Source organism: Carcharhinus amblyrhynchos, chromosome 13 (assembly GCF_965287045.1).
Source record: "Carcharhinus amblyrhynchos chromosome 13, sCarAmb.v2.hapA, whole genome shotgun sequence".
NCBI lineage: Eukaryota > Metazoa > Chordata > Chondrichthyes > Carcharhiniformes > Carcharhinidae > Carcharhinus > Carcharhinus amblyrhynchos.
In genome coordinates this window covers 44208518-44227998 of record NC_137336.1, presented here as the reverse complement: position 1 = coordinate 44227998, position 19481 = coordinate 44208518, and the positions used below count along the sequence as shown (strand labels likewise).

The 19481-nt window shown below is 37.0% G+C and overlaps 1 long non-coding RNA gene across 1 annotated transcript in view; it reads right to left on the bottom strand.

Moving 5' to 3' along the window:
- LOC145351874 (uncharacterized) overlaps positions 1-19275 on the bottom strand; it is a 39636-nt gene extending 20361 nt beyond the window's left edge. The window contains exon 1 of the long non-coding RNA XR_013888466.1: positions 19076-19275. This is a non-coding gene — a long non-coding RNA (uncharacterized LOC145351874). The remainder of the gene's footprint in view (positions 1-19075) is intronic.
- Positions 19276-19481: the final 206 nt, after the last annotated feature.

The window sequence follows — 19481 nt, the reverse complement described above, 5'->3', positions numbered from 1 at the left end:
CCACTTTGAACACCTGCCTCCACCCCTCCCCTGCCCCCCACCCCCCACATCTCCAACCTCTCCTCTCAATGGAATGAAAATTAGCCCATTTTCTTCTTAGTTAGCTTTCTGAGGGAGTTTTCCCAACTCTGCTCCTGGGTGAAATGTCAGCCCCATATGTGTGCACTTCTATATCTAAGATTGTCAAGTAAAGAAAACCCACAGCCTAGAGGATTTATTCAGTTGCCATGAAGCACATTCCTTTGTATAACTTACAAGATGACATAGTATGTTAAAATCCAGATAACCGGACTGTGAAGAATAGGAAACTGGGACTAAGCTCTTATTTAGAGAAACACAAGTTAAATACTGTGCATCTCCAAATACACTTTCAGCCTGCTACTAAGTGTATGAGCAATGGTGAGACCCTAGTTAATTCTGAATGCAACTATACGCAATTGAGGTACAATAAATGCAGAAGGCTAAACTTCTAAGAATTACCTGACAAATGAGCTATAGCAATACGTTTCTATTGCAAATTTACTACTCTAATTTACTAGATTACCTTAATTTCTCAGAGCAGGCTTAGGAATCATTGGAAAGTCTGACAAGTGAATTTAAGAGATGAGGTTGAAGGAGCAGGGACCTTAAATCTTGCAACCCTCAGGCAGGGAGCGCACATCCAAAGTAAATGACAGTGCGGTGGTGAATGATAAATTTATCTCTGCCCATGGTAAATCAGCACAGTCAGTGTTAAATAACTAACATTGTTACTGTTATTTGGATGGATCATGTAGCAATCTAGTTTTTCTTTTCTCTGGAGGGACAAGGGAGTTTCAATGCTTTGCACCTTCTAATTTAGATCTACCAAGAAAAGTGAAAGACTCATAACTCATATGCTATATCACATGGGAATTCTAACTCTGTTGGACAATTAGGGGAACACCAACAATTTACCATTCCAGAGAAAGTTTATTCTTTCCTATTTATGACTTGTCATCTTTGGATGAAAATTAAGCAACTCTTTAAAGAAATTCTGAAATACTGCATATTGTTCCAACAAGTAAGCAAAATCTTGTTAGATGACTTTTAATAAAAATTACAAAGACAATCAAAGCAATGTTCACAGCCACACATGTTGTTAATGTGACTCACTCTGCATCCATGTAACATGCATGTGTAACAAAACTGAGGATTTTGTCTGTGACATTTCAGCTGCACAGGAAAACAAATCTTTTGTCATTCGTTTGACCGATGATTGGATCAAATTGGCGATCACCAAGGGAGTTAGGGTAAGTGTCAGACTGGAAATGAGATCCTGGTAGGAGGAGAGAACTAGCATAAAACAGAATTACTGGAACTGAACACCTAAGTTTTAACTCAGAATGAATGCATCTTAAGACAGCACTCTAGTTATCATATTGGTCCAAATTTCAAATGACTTTTATTCATATGGTAGCTTAAAGCCATGAAAGATTTGGGGCACATCTGATATATACTTTTGATTATAAAAAGCAGAATGTTGAGTGCTATCTCACTGTATAAAACTGATGAATGTCATATAACAATAAAGTTCTTAAAGAAAGTTCATCTTATCAACAAATTGAGCTTCTTTGATTATGACAGACAGGCCCAAACATTTCTTATGATAAGTATGGAATAATAGTTTGGAGGAATACTTTGGCTTTGTGCTGATTTTCCATCTCTAAGTCAGAAAGTAAGAGGTTAAAACCCCACTACGGAAAGGCCTGAGTAAAGGCTAGAATCTCATCTCTAAATACTGTTTATTTCCAGGTTCAGGTGGAGTAACTAACTCAATGGGGTTATTCCCATCTTGGTATACAGCTCCCATTCCAGACAGAATTGACAAGTGGACACTGGAGTGCTGGCTGTTCAGGGTGAGTACATGATGCCTGTGGGTGCAGGTGGTCATCCCATGTAAAGGGCAGAGCTTTGGTTTTCATTGTGGCTTGCATTGGGGAGGTTACTGCAAAGATAATCTGCTAAGTGGCTCAAGTCTCTCAAATCTAAGGTTTGAGTTAGCATCAGCTGTGGGGCAGAACACAAGGCATGGTCAAAATAACAAATTATTGTAAGAAGATTCAGCTGTATGATGTCTAAATATAAATATTTGGTATTCATTGAAAGCAGGCTGCAATAACGTTTAGTCAAATGTGTGAATTTTAAAGTGAACCATGGATATAATCCTCGCTTACAGATCTGAGAAATATCATTTTTCAAATATTTGATCTGAGATTTCCCAGTAGGTATTCTTTCCTGAAGCATTTTATATCACCAAGTTATGCAAACTGATTTAAAATATTACAATCTGGCCTCAATTACATCAAGAAGGAGTAACATCTAGTTATGTTTGTTTCTTCCTGAGGCATCCATTTTGATGTAAATACCAGAGTTTGTTCTCCATGGTGAATTATTGCTTTAACAGTGGATGTTTTTCTACATGAGTTTAAACCTTGTGCTTAGTCTGTTGGCCTGCTAATGAGACTTTCTGTAAGATTTTGCACAGCAAATACTAACTACTTTGTGGTAAAGTAATAGCGTAGATATGTAGATCGACACTTTCATAAGTTGTCCCAATCTAATAACTCACAAAAACAGTTGGTAATAAAGGCTAAATAATGTATTCTAGTATTTACTAACCCATTTTCCTGAATGCTTTCAGTGTCAGCTATGCAACTTAGGGTCGAAGTTTTCATTTTACAAAAAGAATTGTGATATATTCTGAGAACAGTCTGGAATTGGAGGAAAAAATCAAGCCATGAAGTAGCAAACCCATATTCCAACAAAGACACTTGATTGGCTGTATATCATAACTATTAGGATTCTGTCTGTGCATTACATAATTTATACATAATATAATTCATGAAGGCAAAATTTTCCCACTGGCTAGTGTCCTCATAGTAACTAGTCGGACACGAAACATTCTTTATGCAACTACAAATTCAAAATTGCATCCTACGCCTACACACAAAAGTGATTAGTAGTAAAGCAGAGTGCTCGGAATGTTAAATTCCCTGTGCAGCTTGGAGTGTGTTTTTGATCACGAAACATCTGCAAGATGTTTCATTTTGAAAATAACTCCAGCGCTGAAAATGATAAAGTCAAATTTTAAGCCAAATAATTTACGTTCAAAGATCTTCATTTGTGTTCCTTACTGAATTCATTTATCAATTTCTCAATCAGAGTCAATCTGTCAACGTGAAATGTACTAGCTGGAAATTTGCATTGAAATTTCTCCTGCATAACTGCAATTACTTGTTTTGCATACAGTTAATACATCCAGATACAGTTTATCAAGTTTTGATCCTCGATAAACACATTCCTTTTCATTTACTTATTGTTTCCAAGCCCCAGTTTCCCTTCCTTAAATAGTAATTATAACGGTAACTATTTTTTAAACACACAATCTGCTTATAAATAACATTTTTGGCTAACAAGGCTGCAGAGTACATGCCTAAATAAGTAACAAATTATTATTTAATTTCCTTTTATGTTCATTAAATCAGGATCAAATCATTCACTGTTCTAATTTATAAGACATAGAAAGAGCGCAAATTATTTTGCAAAAAAAAGATAGATTATACAAAATGCAATAAAAAGTCTGGTTCTGATATTAAGGCTGAATATTGGTGATCTCATACAAAGTTTAATGTTAACTTAAAATACCATTACTTTTTTTCCATTCTCCGAAAGAAAATCAGTTCCATATATGGTAAAAGCCAGTTTCCAGTAACTGTGATTCAGAGTGCCTTAATCATGTTATTGGAAACATGCCAAAAGATCTAAGGAATTTGTGGTTTTTGCTGGGATAAATTAGAATACCACGACTTGTAAAGGGTATAACATGTTAAACTTAAAAAGCTCAGTCTAACTTTGAAACGTTTCTCTGCAAGGGGTCAAAATGATACCTTTGCTTTGGGCATTTTTTTCCCCCTCATTTAAGCTGTAACTGTTTCCTGAGAAGTGGTAGGACTGGATTCATTCAAAAACTGCTCTGCATCCAGGCAGTTTGGCCAAAATGAATTTAGCACTTGGAACTGCAAAATGAACAATAAAAAAAAAACTAAACTCCTTTGCCCATTCCGGGACTGCAGTAGAAATGTCCATGGATATAATACAGGCACCGTTTAAATGTTTGTTTCTGATGACTTACACGGCTACTTTTTTTTTCTCTGTTTGATTAAGTGAAAATTAGCAAACACCAAAAGAACTTGTGAAACGCTGTGCTTCATGAGAACACAATTTTGTAAGGGAACAAGAAAACACTGAGGTAAGTCTTGATTTCAAGCATATCATATGAAAGGGCAGATATCAGCACACTTTACAGTACTGCCGACTTTTAAAAACTGGGATCGATGTAAAACAGGCTTCTGACTCAATAAAACATGATTAACACAATTGCACAAAATTGACCTACCCCACAAAGTCAAATACAAACATATCTGTCATAATGATGCTTTAATAATAAGGCATAACTAATAGAACTGATCTAAACATTGAAAAGCTTGTTACGAAAACTGTGAAAAATTAATTGAAAATTGCCCAGTTTAAAAAGGCCAGTTTACCAATCAGTCGCTGGGCATGCTGTTTGGCTGAGGTTGAGTAGTGCTCAGTGAAACAAAGAAGCCAAGTAATTTGCCTCAGAAAAAGTCATCAAAGGCCCAGTGACTGGAGAACCTTGTGAGAGGTCCAGCAGAAATTCCATGTTTTCTTTCAAGAAAGCAAGGCAACATAAGATACAACTGAAATAAAAAAAAATTACACTGATCTAGAGAGATGTTACAGGGACGTAATAAGATAATCAACATTAAAGTGTCAATGATATGCAAATACATCACGCATACTACGATAGTAGATAATTAGGGATTTCCATCAGCCAGATCTTGCTTCTGTAGTTTAAAAGACCAACAGGCAGCAGCTGCTGTACTCTCTATCCAATAATGAATGCATTACCTTTGATGAAAGAATAGCTTATTTCGGAAGGAAAGTCTAGACAACATTGGAATAGTGGTGATTAGAGGTGCGAAGAATCATTGGCACGCACCATATTAATCATTCTATGCTTCTGAAGTTGTATGTTATTTTAACCTTTGGGGCTTAGTGGTTATGTTATTGGACTAGTGATCTAGAGATTTGGACTATTGATCCAGTAACATGAATTAAAATCCCACTACAGCAGCTGGGGAATTTTAAATTCAATTATTTAAAAATAAACCTGGAAGAAATAGTCGGTGTCAATAATGGTTACCATGATACTGCTGAATTGTTTCAAAAACCACTCTCTTTCACTACTGTCCTTTCAGAAAGAAAATCTGTTGTCCTTTCACAGACTCGGAGCAATATGGCTGACTCTTAACTATCCTCTGAAATGACCTTATGAGCTCTCCGTTGTGAAGAGATGGGCAATAAATGTTAGCATTACCAGCAACACTTGATTCCTATGAATGAATAAAAAAAGACATATTTGTCCCAGTTATGACAAACCCACATCTATCAGGGTACTGTAAAATATATTCTTATAATTCAATCTCTCTCAACAAAGCAAGTGTGTTCACTGATCCATAATGTACATCTGAAGACAATTAGCCATCAGCAGCTCTTTCATATAATACTGGTGTTAAATGTAGGCCCTCTCAGAGGTCCAGAGAGGCCTGGGCCACTTCCAGCTTTTGAAACCCCTAGCCATAATAAAAAAAATGAAGATACATGAAAAAAAAACAGAAAAAAAGGAGAGACAATTTGACTTTTTTTAAAATTTAATAAATACTGTTCTAGCCTTTTTCTGTGCAAAGACACAAATTATTGAGGAAAGAAATCTAGTTTTTGTGCAATGTCACGGTTGATATTAAGCATGGTGAGACTGTTCAAATGATCTTGTCCCATAGTTGAGTGGAGATAGTTGTTTATCTGCTTCCATGCATTGAAAGTGTATTTACCTGAAACCGCTGATACAGGCAAACTGATGATAAAAAAAAGTATGCACTGCAGTTGTGATATTAGGAAACACCCAAGAGCGTCCAAGTTCAAGTATTTCTTGAAGCAATTCCCTCAACATGTGATCCAGAACAGTGTGTTTTCATTCTTAGGACTAACTATCCAGAATAGTACGACAGCTGTGTCCTAGCTCTGCTCTCTTAATGTATGCATGTACTTACACACTCCTTTATGCGCCAGTAGGATAGGCTGTGCAGTCACTGCCTGATGTACAATATGGAACAGCAAAACATTTTCTTTTCCTAAATTATTTCGTTATGCATATAAAAACAGGTTACGAAAATTATCAAATGCCAAAAATTAACAGGTGTCTAAATTTGAGGCCCCCTCTAAGCTTGACATCCAGGCCAAATAACTCTCCGTACTCCCTTCCCTCCCAATCCTTCCCTTGCCCTGTTTAAATGTACTATAGACAAAAAAGTCAATGAGGTTGAAGAGGAAGCATAATGTAAGGTACAAATCACTGTTGCTAATGGGTGAGCAGCGGTGGAAAATGATGGAAGCTACGTGGTACAAGGTGGAATTCGAACATGCTGATTACCACCCCTGAGCTATACAAGGACATTAATATGCCTGGTTTCTAAGGAGGCTGACGCAGCATAACATGGTGACAAGTAATATTTACATGGAGAATTGGGTGTTAGGCTTCCAAGAGCTAAAAGTAGTGTACATTATGATGAAGAATCACAGCAGATCTCATGTCATTGTCATCGTGGAAACCTCCAGCCATCATCTAGAGCACTTCAGCCAAGGAAACATCTGGCATTGATATAACTCAATTAGGATTAGACACATAAACAGGCAGTGGCGCTGTCATTGGATTAGTAACTCAGAATCCCAGAGCGAGATATGGGTATCTGGATTCAAATCCCCCCATGACGTATGTTAAGATTTGAATTTAATAAAAATTTGGAATTAAGTCTAATGATGATCATGAAACCATTGTCAATTGCTGTTAAAAACCCATCTGGTTCACTAATTCCTATTCGGGAAGGCAATCTACTGTCCTTACCTGGTCTGGCATACATGTGATTCCAGATCTACAGCAATGTAGTTGACTCTCAAATGCCCTCTGAAATGGAGGGCAGTTAGGGAAGGACAACAAATGCTGCCCCAGTCAGTGACACCCACATTATAAATTAATAATATTTTAAAAGTCCCATACGCCCTACCACTTGGCTATGGAATTAATTTTATTCCACCAATTTACGACCTTACTTGTAGTACATGTTTAGACAAACAATGTGAAGATCAAGAAGTATATAAGGATAATGACATTTTAGATGTCCAATTTATCTGGCTCTGCAACGTTCTTTGTGGAGGTTTGACAAGTATCTGTGGTATATAGGTTAATGGTAATGGTGATTTTTCATAGCCACTTGTAGAGTTTGATAGGTGGTGAGGTGTGATTTCAGGTCTCATTGCCCAGGCATAACTTGCTTCGTGAGCATGTGGCCCCAATCCTCACCTCTATTGGGATAGTTTCTGCGATGAGTTGTGCATCTTTTCTCTATCTTCTTTCTCCTCTTTGTCCTCCTTCATGGCAAAATAAGTGGTAATGGCATATATATATCCATTTTTTTGGATAAAGGCTCCAGTCGTTGCCATGATATTTTAAAATATTTCCATCCTTGACCTGATGGAATATTTCGTTGCTTATTATTTACTGTACTTATTCCTTTTGTAAGACTGCTGGCTTATACTTTGCTAATCACTTTTATTTGAGTGGCAAGAAGAATAAATATTCAGAAAACATGTCACTAAAGGAATCTTGGAGGAAATCCATTGATACGAGTTAATCAGATGTGCTGAGCTTCCACTTGGACGAGTGTGGGAACAAAGACCTGTGGTGGCCAGTGTGGATGGGTGGGGGAGGGGGGGGGGATGCGGCTGGGAATCCCATAGAGGGGTTGAACAGTGGGGTATTGGAGAGAAGTGGTTAGTCAGGAGACGGGGACGAGTCTCAGGGGAGAGGGAGGGTCAATGGTATGAATAAGGAGATTGCCGTGATGGGTTGGTCTTGGTCTTTATGATAATTACCCAAAAGTTAAGAGGTTTTAATTCTGCTAACGTTTCCTGAATGACTATTGGTATAACCCCAATTGGGACCACCCAAAGTAGTTTGTGATTTAAATTGCATTTTTGGATGGTTCCCACCACAGGACAATTGCCCGGAGGATGTTTGCACTTCTGGCTATGTAAACCCTTACTAATGAAGTTCCTAGAGGGATTCCTCAGTGCATCTTTGGGTTATCCCTCCCCACCCCACTACTCTCCATTTGCCCTCTGCGTGCACGTCCTCCCCCTCCCCCTCCCTCCTCCCACTTTCTCTCTCTCTCTCTCTCTCTCTCTCTCCCCCCACCCCCCCCTCCAAATTCAATGCTGGAGAGCTGGAAATTATAGTGTAAGAATAGCCGAGGATGAAACTAGGAAATTATTCTCACAGAAAAGGATTATATGAGCAAATAGGAAAGAAATCATAGTGATAATTAGTAAGAAGTAATGATTGTTTATTTAAGAAGATATTATTGAAGAGTTTATGCTGAACCAGAAAGGCATGATAGTATCCCAGAATTGGAGCAAAGATTTGTATCATAGCCAACAGTTTCTGTGTCATAGGTTTAACATTAAAATATTTTTTCTAACCACAGTTAAACTCTATGGCCAATTATAAGGCAGAATTAAATGAAAAAGTGCCACAAGCCAGATGGTTTTAATCTTTCTAAGCTAAATTGCTTTGATGAACTTGAATGTCAACTATCTGGAATGTAGCTGTTCATTCTCGGCTAAGTTGGAAAACAGAACAGTATGTTTTTCTACTGAGCGTGGTTTAAGATCATGCAATTCTTTCTGTCATCTGAAGAGATATTTAACCTAGATTTGAAAAATTATGTTCGGAAAGATAATTGCAAAATCACAGGCTTACAAGCATTGCTATTCACAAGTATTATCACTGACAGCAATGTTGTTTTGTATATTTAGGAAATATTCAATGCTTTTCATTAAAAAAAACCAAAGCTTTCCAGTACAAAATTCTAAAATGACATAATGTCTCTGTTGATCAGCATGTTGCCAGAAGAAATTCAAAAAATGGGTCTTATAGTTCCATCAGGTATCTTTTTTTTAAAGATTTATGTTGTAAATTACTAATATTCTCCACACCAGTTGATTTGTTGGTAAGACCTGATGATTGTAATCTTGAATAGTGTCTCAGTTTCAGTCTAGTAATTTCAGCTATGAACAGTTACTTGAACTCAAAGTCTGATCCGTAACATAAGACAGGATCTACATAAAGTAATTGGATTTGCAGCTGAAAAATAGTTCACCAGTGATAAAGTCACAAAGGTAGGGTGGCATTCCATTGCTGGTGTAAGAAATTGAGTATTTTTTTACAGAACTGTTCAAATTAGTGAACGTTGCATTTCGTCCTTTTCGTGCAGTGTAAAATATATTTGTAGAATGATTTGTTAAATTATTACTTTGAGGAAATCACAGATGTCATTAAAAAGAATGCAACAAATGTTGAACATATAAATTTCAGAAAACTCTTAATAAAGTTCCATACATTAAATTTGCTACAAAAGTTAAAGCACTTGGTAGTAAAGAGAATGTAGCTCCATATCTTGAGACAGAAACCTAGGGTAAGTGATTTTTTTGATTAGTTTTAAGTAGATCATGTTGTGACTGGTATTCTACTTTCTCTTCCATTTATGCAAATTATTTGGATCTAGGTGCAAGAGAAATTGTATTGAGATTTGCATGGAAATGCTTAATTAAGGAGCATGACCAACTGTAAAACCGAAAGCATTGTAATTATATAATACCTTTCGTGACCATAGGTTGTTTCAAAGCACTTCAGAGCCAATTCAGTTCTTCTGAAGTGTTCTTCACTGTTGCAGTGTAGACAACACAGCAGCCAATTTGCGCAGAACATACTCACAAAGAGCAACATGATAATAACCAGATTATCTGCCCTTCGATAAATATTGGCCAGGACATCAGAGCCAACTTCCCAGCTCCTCTTTGAAATAGTGCTGTGGAATCTTTTACATTCAGCTCAGGAAGCAGATGGGACCTTTCTTTAACATCTCATCCAAAAGATAACGCTTCCAGCATCTAACTGGACCATTAGCCTTGGAATTTGTGCTCATGGCCTGGAGTGGGGCTTGAACCCACAACCAACTGACTCGGAGGCAAAATTGCTGCCAACTGAGATATGGCAGACTGTCAGGAAATAGCAGGTTTGTAGGATGGGCAAAGAATAGCAGATGTAGTTCCATACAGACAATTGCGAAGCAGTGCAGTGAAAGGAAACGTATGAGGATTTTGAACAGAGTGGAGAGAGTTAGGAGTGCAAACACACAAAAATCAGAAATGCAGGTAGACAAGATCATAAAACGGCAAGGGGGTTTATATGTAGAGTCGCCAAGTAGAAAGACGAGGATCTGATACAGAATTTGTACACTGGGAGTGTTATATATAATTCTTGACACCCCATCAGATGAAAGATATTAGAGACATGGAAAGATAATGGAAAAAATGACTGGAATGATAGTTTGCATAAGACAATGTTTCTGATGAAATACTTGAATGATAGACTTTTTAAAAATAAGTTAGTGAGGACCTATTAGAGGCCTTCAAAATCTTGAAAGTTTTTATGAAGGTAAACAGTGAAAGATTGTTTCTATTGGTTGAAGCATCAAAAATAAGAGGCTTAAATAATAGTTGGCATTCTAAAAAAAGAAAGGGAAAGTTAAACTTTTTTGTTCAAAATGCCGTTGGAAAATTGAATACCCTCTCACCAATGGTATTTGAAGTAAAGAATACAATATAATTTAAAAGGGAATTGGATAAGCATTGGAAAAGGAAATACTATATATGGGAAAGGGCAGGGAAATATGAGTACACTGGATGGTTCCAACACAAGAGTTTTCTCAGCAACAGCAATCTGTTTAAGCTCCTGTTCTGCATGTTCCAATTTTCCGCCAAATGTGTCTAATATGCACAACAGATATTTTATGAATTTGAACATGCGTTTTCATGCATCAACATCAGAGCAAAAAGATAATTAATTTCACATATGTTACTTGAATAGATAGAGAGTCGGAACATTTTGTTCAAAGCATTTTGCTAAGCACGTTTTAAAGTGCACAATTTTTGCCCAACAGAACTCAGTTGTAAGAATGATTCTGTAAAACGAGACCTGAAAGGAAATCAGTGGTCCTCTAATAAAGCATAGAAATCTAAAATATATAAAGGCACAATATTTTTTGTTTAAGTTTACAAATTAATGTATGTTTGACATTTTTGTCTTAAAAAAATAAATTGATGATATCATACATGGCTTACCAAAACAGAACAGATTAATTTTCATTGTGAACTAACCACAAATAGCTGTAATTACACTGAGGGTGAATCAACAAACCATGTCTGAGACTCAGACAGCCTGAAAAGTCACTTTAACCTTTTGGTGCACACATCTAGAGTAGTTATTAAACACCCAAACTACTGTGAGAATCTTTTTGCCAAATGTGCCCCAAAATTTTCGAAAGGGCTGGATTTAATGGGGCTCATCACTGTTGGAAACATGGTGGCTGGGCCCACGTAATCATGGGAGACACCGAGTCAGCCCCATGGTGGCAGCATAACCTCCCCTCATTAAGTTAGAGGGCGGAAAAGGATACATAGGATTCCCAGCTGCCGTGTGGTAGGATGTCAATTAAGATCATTAATGAGCCAATTGACACAATTGGTGGTAGCACAGGGATTAAATGGGGTAACATAGCTTTTCCGTGCCTTCAGAAGGCCACTCAGCAAACGCTGTTGGGTTTGCCAGCAGCCTCTTGGAGGCGACCTCTTATTAACAAGCACTCTGTGCCCAATTGATTGGCTGGCAGCTTTCGACAGACAGGGCTATGTGTCTGGACCTCAAACACAAGGAAGGCTCAACAGCTGCCACAAATGCATTGTAATGACTCAGGAAGTCTGACTGGAAAGAAACATAGTTTTTTTTATGGAATGCAAAGTTGGACAACTACCGCAGTGTATATGCACACTCTAGTCACTGCCCGGGATGCCATTCAGCCGGCCCAGCCCCGGGCCTGCCTTATAAAAGACTGAGGTAATGAGTTCCAGCTGGGCAAACCACTGCCTGCTACCAGGGGAACTCTCACTCAATGAGCCCCATACGGCAATCAATCAGTGCTTCTCCATGGACCTTATGGGAGTTATCACATACATGAAAGCCATTTGATTCCGTGCACACCCCCCTCCACCCCCCCCTCCACCCTCCTTGACCTCCCTCACTCACTTTCACCCCCCACCGCCCACCCCACCCCACCCCACACACAGAACTGATGGGAATTTACTGTTGGTTCTTTGACCAGTGGGCACCATTGGTCTGATTACATCTCAGAGTTTCTTCTCGCTTTAATATTTCATAGAGATGATTTTAATTTCCTCCATATGATGTAAATGAAACAGCAGCTTATACTCCATTTGCTGCCTTTTGGAGAGAGTCTATGGTTCAAAGGTCAGAGTGCCTGCCTGTTTTAAGGCAGGAAGTACGAATTAGGGTCCTATGATTGAATGTCAAACCAGATTGTAATTGAGGACAATCAGGTGCGACTTGTATGCTTCACCCATTTGCATCAATGGATAAATAGTCCCCCAAAGGTCTGCTGGAGAACCATACACAAAACAGCCACGTGCTGTTAGCCCCTTAAGCACACCCCATCCCAGATCTGCCGCTGCCCACAAGCTCCAAATGTTGACCAGCTCGGCATGGGAGTCAGCCATTTCTCCGTTCTCCCAGAGTGTGTTAATGAGTCTCAAAGGTTTGGGCTGTAAAACAGCACAAACAGGCAAGCAGAGGGCACATTCCATTTGCTGCCTGTCCATTCTCTGCTTCTAGTTAACGTCAGCCATAATGGACAAAATTCTTGATCATTAAAAATATCACGCTGGAAGTATCAGTTTGAAACTGACACTGTTGAAAGAAAGCCTTAACACAAATTGCCGTAAAACACTGTGCAGGTGCAGACAACTAAAGATTTCAGGTATGGTACACACCTTCACCCGATGAAAGTCTGCATCTGAAATGTTAATTTGTCTGTTCTCTGCACATGCTGAGTGATTTATTAAGTGCTTCCACTGCATAGAGATTTTTGCCTTTTATTTGATTTGTTGAACGGAGTCAACAGAAATGCTTTATACTAATGGCTTTATGCCCACTCTGGCTGTAGGAGGAACAGATTAATTAATGCTTGTGTGCACAAGTATCAACATGTTGGCTACATTTTCATGGTAACCAGGAGTCAACAAAATAGCACTTTACTTATGTGATCAGATTAAAAGTTAAGTTTCAAAAGTGAGTTTCATACCATTTAGCCAAGTGTGACCTGACTGATTTTTCTTCTGATTTATAATACATTGAAGAGAAGCTAAAACTACTTTCCTTCAATAAAAACTCTGCATCTATTATATAACTGGCCTATATCCATTTGTTGCCTCAAATTTCCACAGGAACTGACCCTAAATGTTAAACTAGACTGGAGGTGGAGCTAAAAGATTTGTTTTTTAAATTGGTTTATAAATGTAAGCTGTAGACATGCTTTATATAATTTTGTTACGGAGAAAACACAGTACTGCTATGGAGATTTTCCTAAACCAGTGTACACTAAGTACTGATTGCTGCTGCTTTAACACAAAAGCATTAAGAGCAAAGGATGCATTTCCCTTCAGGAAGCCCCATGCTACAGAACATGTTGTAACATTTTATGTGAAGGAATTTTACTACAGTTTAAGGTTAATTGTCCCTTTGCATGCAACTTTGTGGTAAAGAACAAAAAGGAAGTCTGCATGGAGAGAACTTAATAGAGTACAGAGTTCCTGACTGGTACTGCATTTTCAAATTAGGTGGAATAAAATTGTGCTTGGACAATGTCAGTAGGTTAAGGTTGGACAATAACAGCACAGGTTACAGCTGATATTGTTGCGATTTATGTTGTGAAATAATTATGTTCCAGACCAGGTGCATGTACCCTTACAATAAAACATTCATCTTAATATTAACCATGAAATATTCTCAAGTATTCAACAACCTGAAATGCAGAGCCCTAGTTACAGGTTTTCTTTCATCTTTTTGTGTCAAAAGCAGTATATTTTTTCATCACAGAGGTTATGAATATAATCACGAGAAATGTATTTATTTCATAGGAATAACCTTGTTCTTTGGTGTTGTAGGTGGTGTACAGCTTCAGTTTATTTATGGAGTTTGATGTTTTTATAAAATAAAAGATCAGGATATAATTCTGACAGTCTCTTGTACGATCATGTATTAGGCTTATCCAGATGTTGTATGTTGACCCATAGTAGTTTAAGAAAAAAGTTAAAATATCACAAAACTAAGGAAATAAACCAACACCTGGAATAAATAAATAACCCTTGTAATTTAGTCCGTAACAAAGCCCAATGTGAAAATAAATTAAGATGAATAATGTTTGTTTTAAAACCAATATATTTTTAAAAAATTTTGTATAAGAAACCTACTTTAAAACCATTTGTAAAATAAATGTGTTCTATATTTTGCTACAGTTGATATGTTGAATCAATACAAGATGGACTTTACTAAAAGAAGTTTAGATGGTTATTATTTGTTTTAAATTCAATGTTTAAATTTTTTGAAGAGGACGTTATGGTGAAAATGGTTCAGACCTGTCGCTTACACTTGCTGCAGATAAAGGATAATGCTGGGTCACCAAATTCCTCCATTTGGATTGCCCAGAATGTTATAGATAATTATGAATATCTGTCTGTACTTGTTTTGAAAGCATTTTAATCTGGTCTTTTTAATAAGATAAATTGGTGTTGGCTCTCCTAAATTCATTAGTAACAATTCATATTCTAGGGTAAGGCCAATTGAAGATCATGAAAACTCAATACATGACTGATAAGACTTTCAATTTTCATGGAGTCTGATAGAGACCTTCACACATCATAGGTGACCTCACTATTGAGTTCTTCCCTCTGCTAGCTTGTCATTCCTACCTTTTTGCTCTTTCCCCATTTATCCCCACTGCCACCAAAGCCCAGAATAGAAATATCTATTTTTTTCATTTATGTAATTATCCCTTGTACAGAACACATTTAACCTAATTTTGCTGATTCCATTAAAATTTTAATGGAGATAATAAAAGAGAAACTTGGATAACATTTGATATTAAGCATTCCACATGTTAAATTTCCAAATAAAGCTATTTCTCTGATCATACAATATTATCTTTCAAGGTACAAATACTTTTCATTTTCAATGTACAACAAACTATTTTTCTAACAATATGTTACTTTAAAGGATTATTGTGTTGTCTTTCCCAATTGTTATCTTTGATATTGATAAGATCATGGAAAACTAAATTCTTTATTGAAATGCATGCAGAAAATGGCAACAATTTGGATTAACAATTATTAATTACAGTTGACTGAGAAGAACACATACGTCTGTACACAAACCGAAATGATCAAACCTACAGACTCAAATAAAAGCCAAACCACTGTGCAAACCTGGCCATTGCCTTTTAAGGTATAACTTGTCATCTGATCTGCAGCATTCATCTAGACAGGAATCAGCTTAAATCTGGAGGAGGCCACTTCAGTCTCCCAGCACATTTCCTGCTTTCACAACACAGTATTCTTTGGAATTTAGCTCATTTTCCACTAAAGTTGCAAGTTGAGGTGAAATAAGTGTGCAGTTTTCTAAGTTACCTTAAACACATCTCTTCTCTACACAAGCATTTATGTTTTATATGTTTGGAGTGGAGTTAAAATAAAAAATCTAAAGCATGTAGTACTACACTTGAAAACTTTCACAAACACCATCTGGCTCTAAGGACTGAATAAAATGTTTCCTGATGGAAAAGCATTAGGAGGTAAAGATCAGGGGCCCCATTGTTTAATCTGCTTTGAATATGACTTACAAAATTGCAAACTTTTTTGGTTATGCAGATTAGCAATTTAATAAAATATTTTGGGATTGGTGCTACATACGTACACAGGATGGAAGTGTGCTCCCTCCTGAAGTTCCACAAATGTTATTTTATATATCTTCAGCTGTCATAACAAGACCAAATATTTCATTAATGGTATGTGTGGCATTTCCATTCTGGCACTACTGTTAAAAATGGTGCCTTCAAGATTGTGGTAAAAGTCATTTTGATTTGCTTATTTAAAATGTGCTGGTGCAAAATCATCTGAGCATCAAACTGCATGAGTGGGGAGTTTCACAGAGCTAAAGCCAACACTGTAGCCACCTCCAAAATATTAATGTAGGTTCACTGAAGCTGAGGAAAATACTCTAAGTAAAAGTCAGTGCTTATAGTGAATGATAATACGTACAAGTTAAATAAGCTCAACACAATGATGCAAAGCACACATTTTATTTTGAAACCTCCAGAATTTGGTTTTAATTTTTTAAGTCGAATTTAGCTTTCTCAGTGGTTCTGCTGTCTACCCAGTGAGTAGCAGAACCATGCAGGTCAGGCCAAATCCCATTTTCACCCCCTGTCCTTTCTGAGTTAGCTGTAGAAGAACCAAGGATTGGCCCATGCCCCCATGGAAATGTTCTTTAACAAGAAGTTGAATCCTTTGGGAGAAGAGCAAAAGTGAAACAGTTGGCATGAAAAATAAAAGTTGAAATTAATTAGGATTGATTCAACCAAAATATGATTTGCAAGTGGATATTATTACAGTGGCCTTTCGGGACACTTGAGTAAAGTAAATGTATTGACAGCAAACTAAAATGAATTGCACCCTGCAATAGTATAATCATATTACTGGTGGAAGTTTAGTTTACTTAGCATTTGAAGTGTAAAGCACAATTAAAGCAGATACAGTTCATTTGCTCCATCCATGAGTTACAAAGAAATAATTTAAAATCATACTGATACCAAGTATGTAGCAGTACCTACATCTGGTAACAAATTCACACATTAGAATGAAGTTGGAAAGTGAAAGATTTTACAATACTACAAAGAATAATCTTTCTTCTTCCTTTCTCTGATTCTTAAAATGTCAATCTTCCTGTTATGATGCTTCTCTTATATGAAAAGAGAAATGAACAAGGGGCACATAAGTGCATCAATGGTTTTCCATTCTGAACAGCAAGTAGTTCCAATTTGTTCTTCCCACCAGATCAATGTTCTGCTGTTGCGATAAGTTCCACCTAATGTTCCATTGGTAAGTGAATGAAACTAGTCACAGGTGTAAGACTAAAGCAAGATGAGTTTGATTTAAGAGCCTAGCTTCTGGCTGGGGACAGTCCTGGTCTCAGGATAAGGGACCAGGCATTTCAAACTGTGATGAGGAATTTTTTCACAATGAATTGGGGATTTTTGAGATTCTCCACCCCAGAGAGATGTGGGTGCTTAGTTGTTGAGTATATTCAAGACAGAGATCGATAGACTTTTGGATACCAAGGGCATTAAGGGATATGGGAATAGTGCAGTAAAATGTCATTTGGGTTGAAGGTCAACCGCGATCACATTGAATGGCAGAACAAGCTGAAAGGCCTAATGATCTAAACTTGCTCCTATTTCTGATGCTCTTATTCCCATGCTTGACTTTCACTCTTCACCTTTAGAAGTTTGTTTTGCGTCCGACTGCACTGATTAATTTATGGAAACAGTTCCATGATGAAATTAGAATATTTTTCTATTGCCATCCAGTAGCAGCATTGAGAACTACTAAGTCAGCAATGCCAGGTAGCCAACAATCTACGTTAACAATGCAGCCTTAATTACAATCAGATCTTAACCTCCACAATCTTGTTAATGTTTCCACTCTCTATTTGTCTTATCCCAGCATCTTTGAGGCAAGGATGCGAAAACAGAGGCAGCAGAAGAATGCATGAATTTGTGATTAGAGAACAAGTACTTACTTTATTTTTGAAGCATTTTACTGCTTAACTTGAGTGATAAATTTGTCTTAAATTCACAACAAAGTAATAATGAGAATTCTTCAGACTAAAACTAATTTGTGGTCCAGCACAAATTCTCGGTTCTCTTCGGTCTGGAATGCATATTAAGGGTAAGCCAGAATCTGGACCTCTTTGAGAGAGCGATTTGCAAATATTTAATTAACATTAAGCATCCACAAGCATGTAGCAATTCAGCTATTTTGTGTAATTGGAGGAGACATTTAACAACAGTTCTTAACTAGGTTGCTGTATGGTTTCCTTTATTCTGGTCACATTTTAAGATATGGCATCATTGGCAATAAATGCCAAAGTAATAAACATGCATACATTTAACAGATCAACAAATTTGTTCTGACCCTATTGCATATATTAATTATGAAGCAATAAATAAGCAATACATTTTTGCCAAAATGAGAAAAAACACACTGTGCCTTGGCCGGAAGTCAAAATTATTTATGCAGACAGCTGGAACCATCTGGAATTAGTATTCTGTTCCAGAGACAACCACTGCTGTGAATTACATTCTATGTTAACAGAACAGTTTGCATATACTCTGAAGTCCAAGTATTCTGCATGTTTAAACTAAGAACTTACTTATTGAAATCTTGCGGACATGTTTAACCTATTCATTAATACAAAACTTTACATGACTTTAAATCTAATCTTGGATAATGTAAAGCTATGCATTAACATGTACAATAGTCTGCCTAGTATATTCTGAAAAACACTTTTGCATTTTGCAAATGATGCATGAAACAGATGGAAGTCATCAAAGAATATTTTTGAAGCTATTAAATACAAAAGCAAAGGAAAATTTGACTCCGCTTTGGTGAGAAACCAAAGCTATAATAAGAGCTTGTGAATGCATGCCTGAAAAGGGCTAAATTGTTCATTGCCACAGGCATATTGTACGATTGCATCATCCTGTAGAAGCAATAAAAAAAACTCTATCTTCTTTACTGTTAATGATTTAAAACGTGGTTTAAAATTCTTAACACAATTTATATAAACTCCGGTACTTAAAGTTTAAATTTAAGTGTAAACAATGTTCGGATTTATTTAGGCATTGTAACTTTCAGTTCTGTAGTTACGGGGATTAACAGTACGTACCTCTATTGTCACTGCTTGGCTGTTGAGTCACACCTGTTGGGAATGGACAGAGCCTCAATTTTTTCTTCCTGAATATAAATACTGTCGCTGAGGATCAGAGCTACAACTCAGGAATTTTATAAATTATGTGGGTCTTTTGAATACTTTTCTGTGCTGCTTCCTTTGGAAAACCCTTTTCTTTTACCTTATATGAACTGAAAAGAGGCAATGCAGTTGCATGCCACAACTGACAGACCCCTGAATGAATCCTATTGGCCACATTAAGTCATATGAACCCTGCTGTGACCTGTGGCAGTTGAGCACAGAACTTGCTTTACCCACTAAGGAAGCCGTATTTGGCAATTTTCATATTTCTTCTAAATTTGGAGTTCTTCAACGATATTGTAGGCTTGGCTTGAGACTCTCC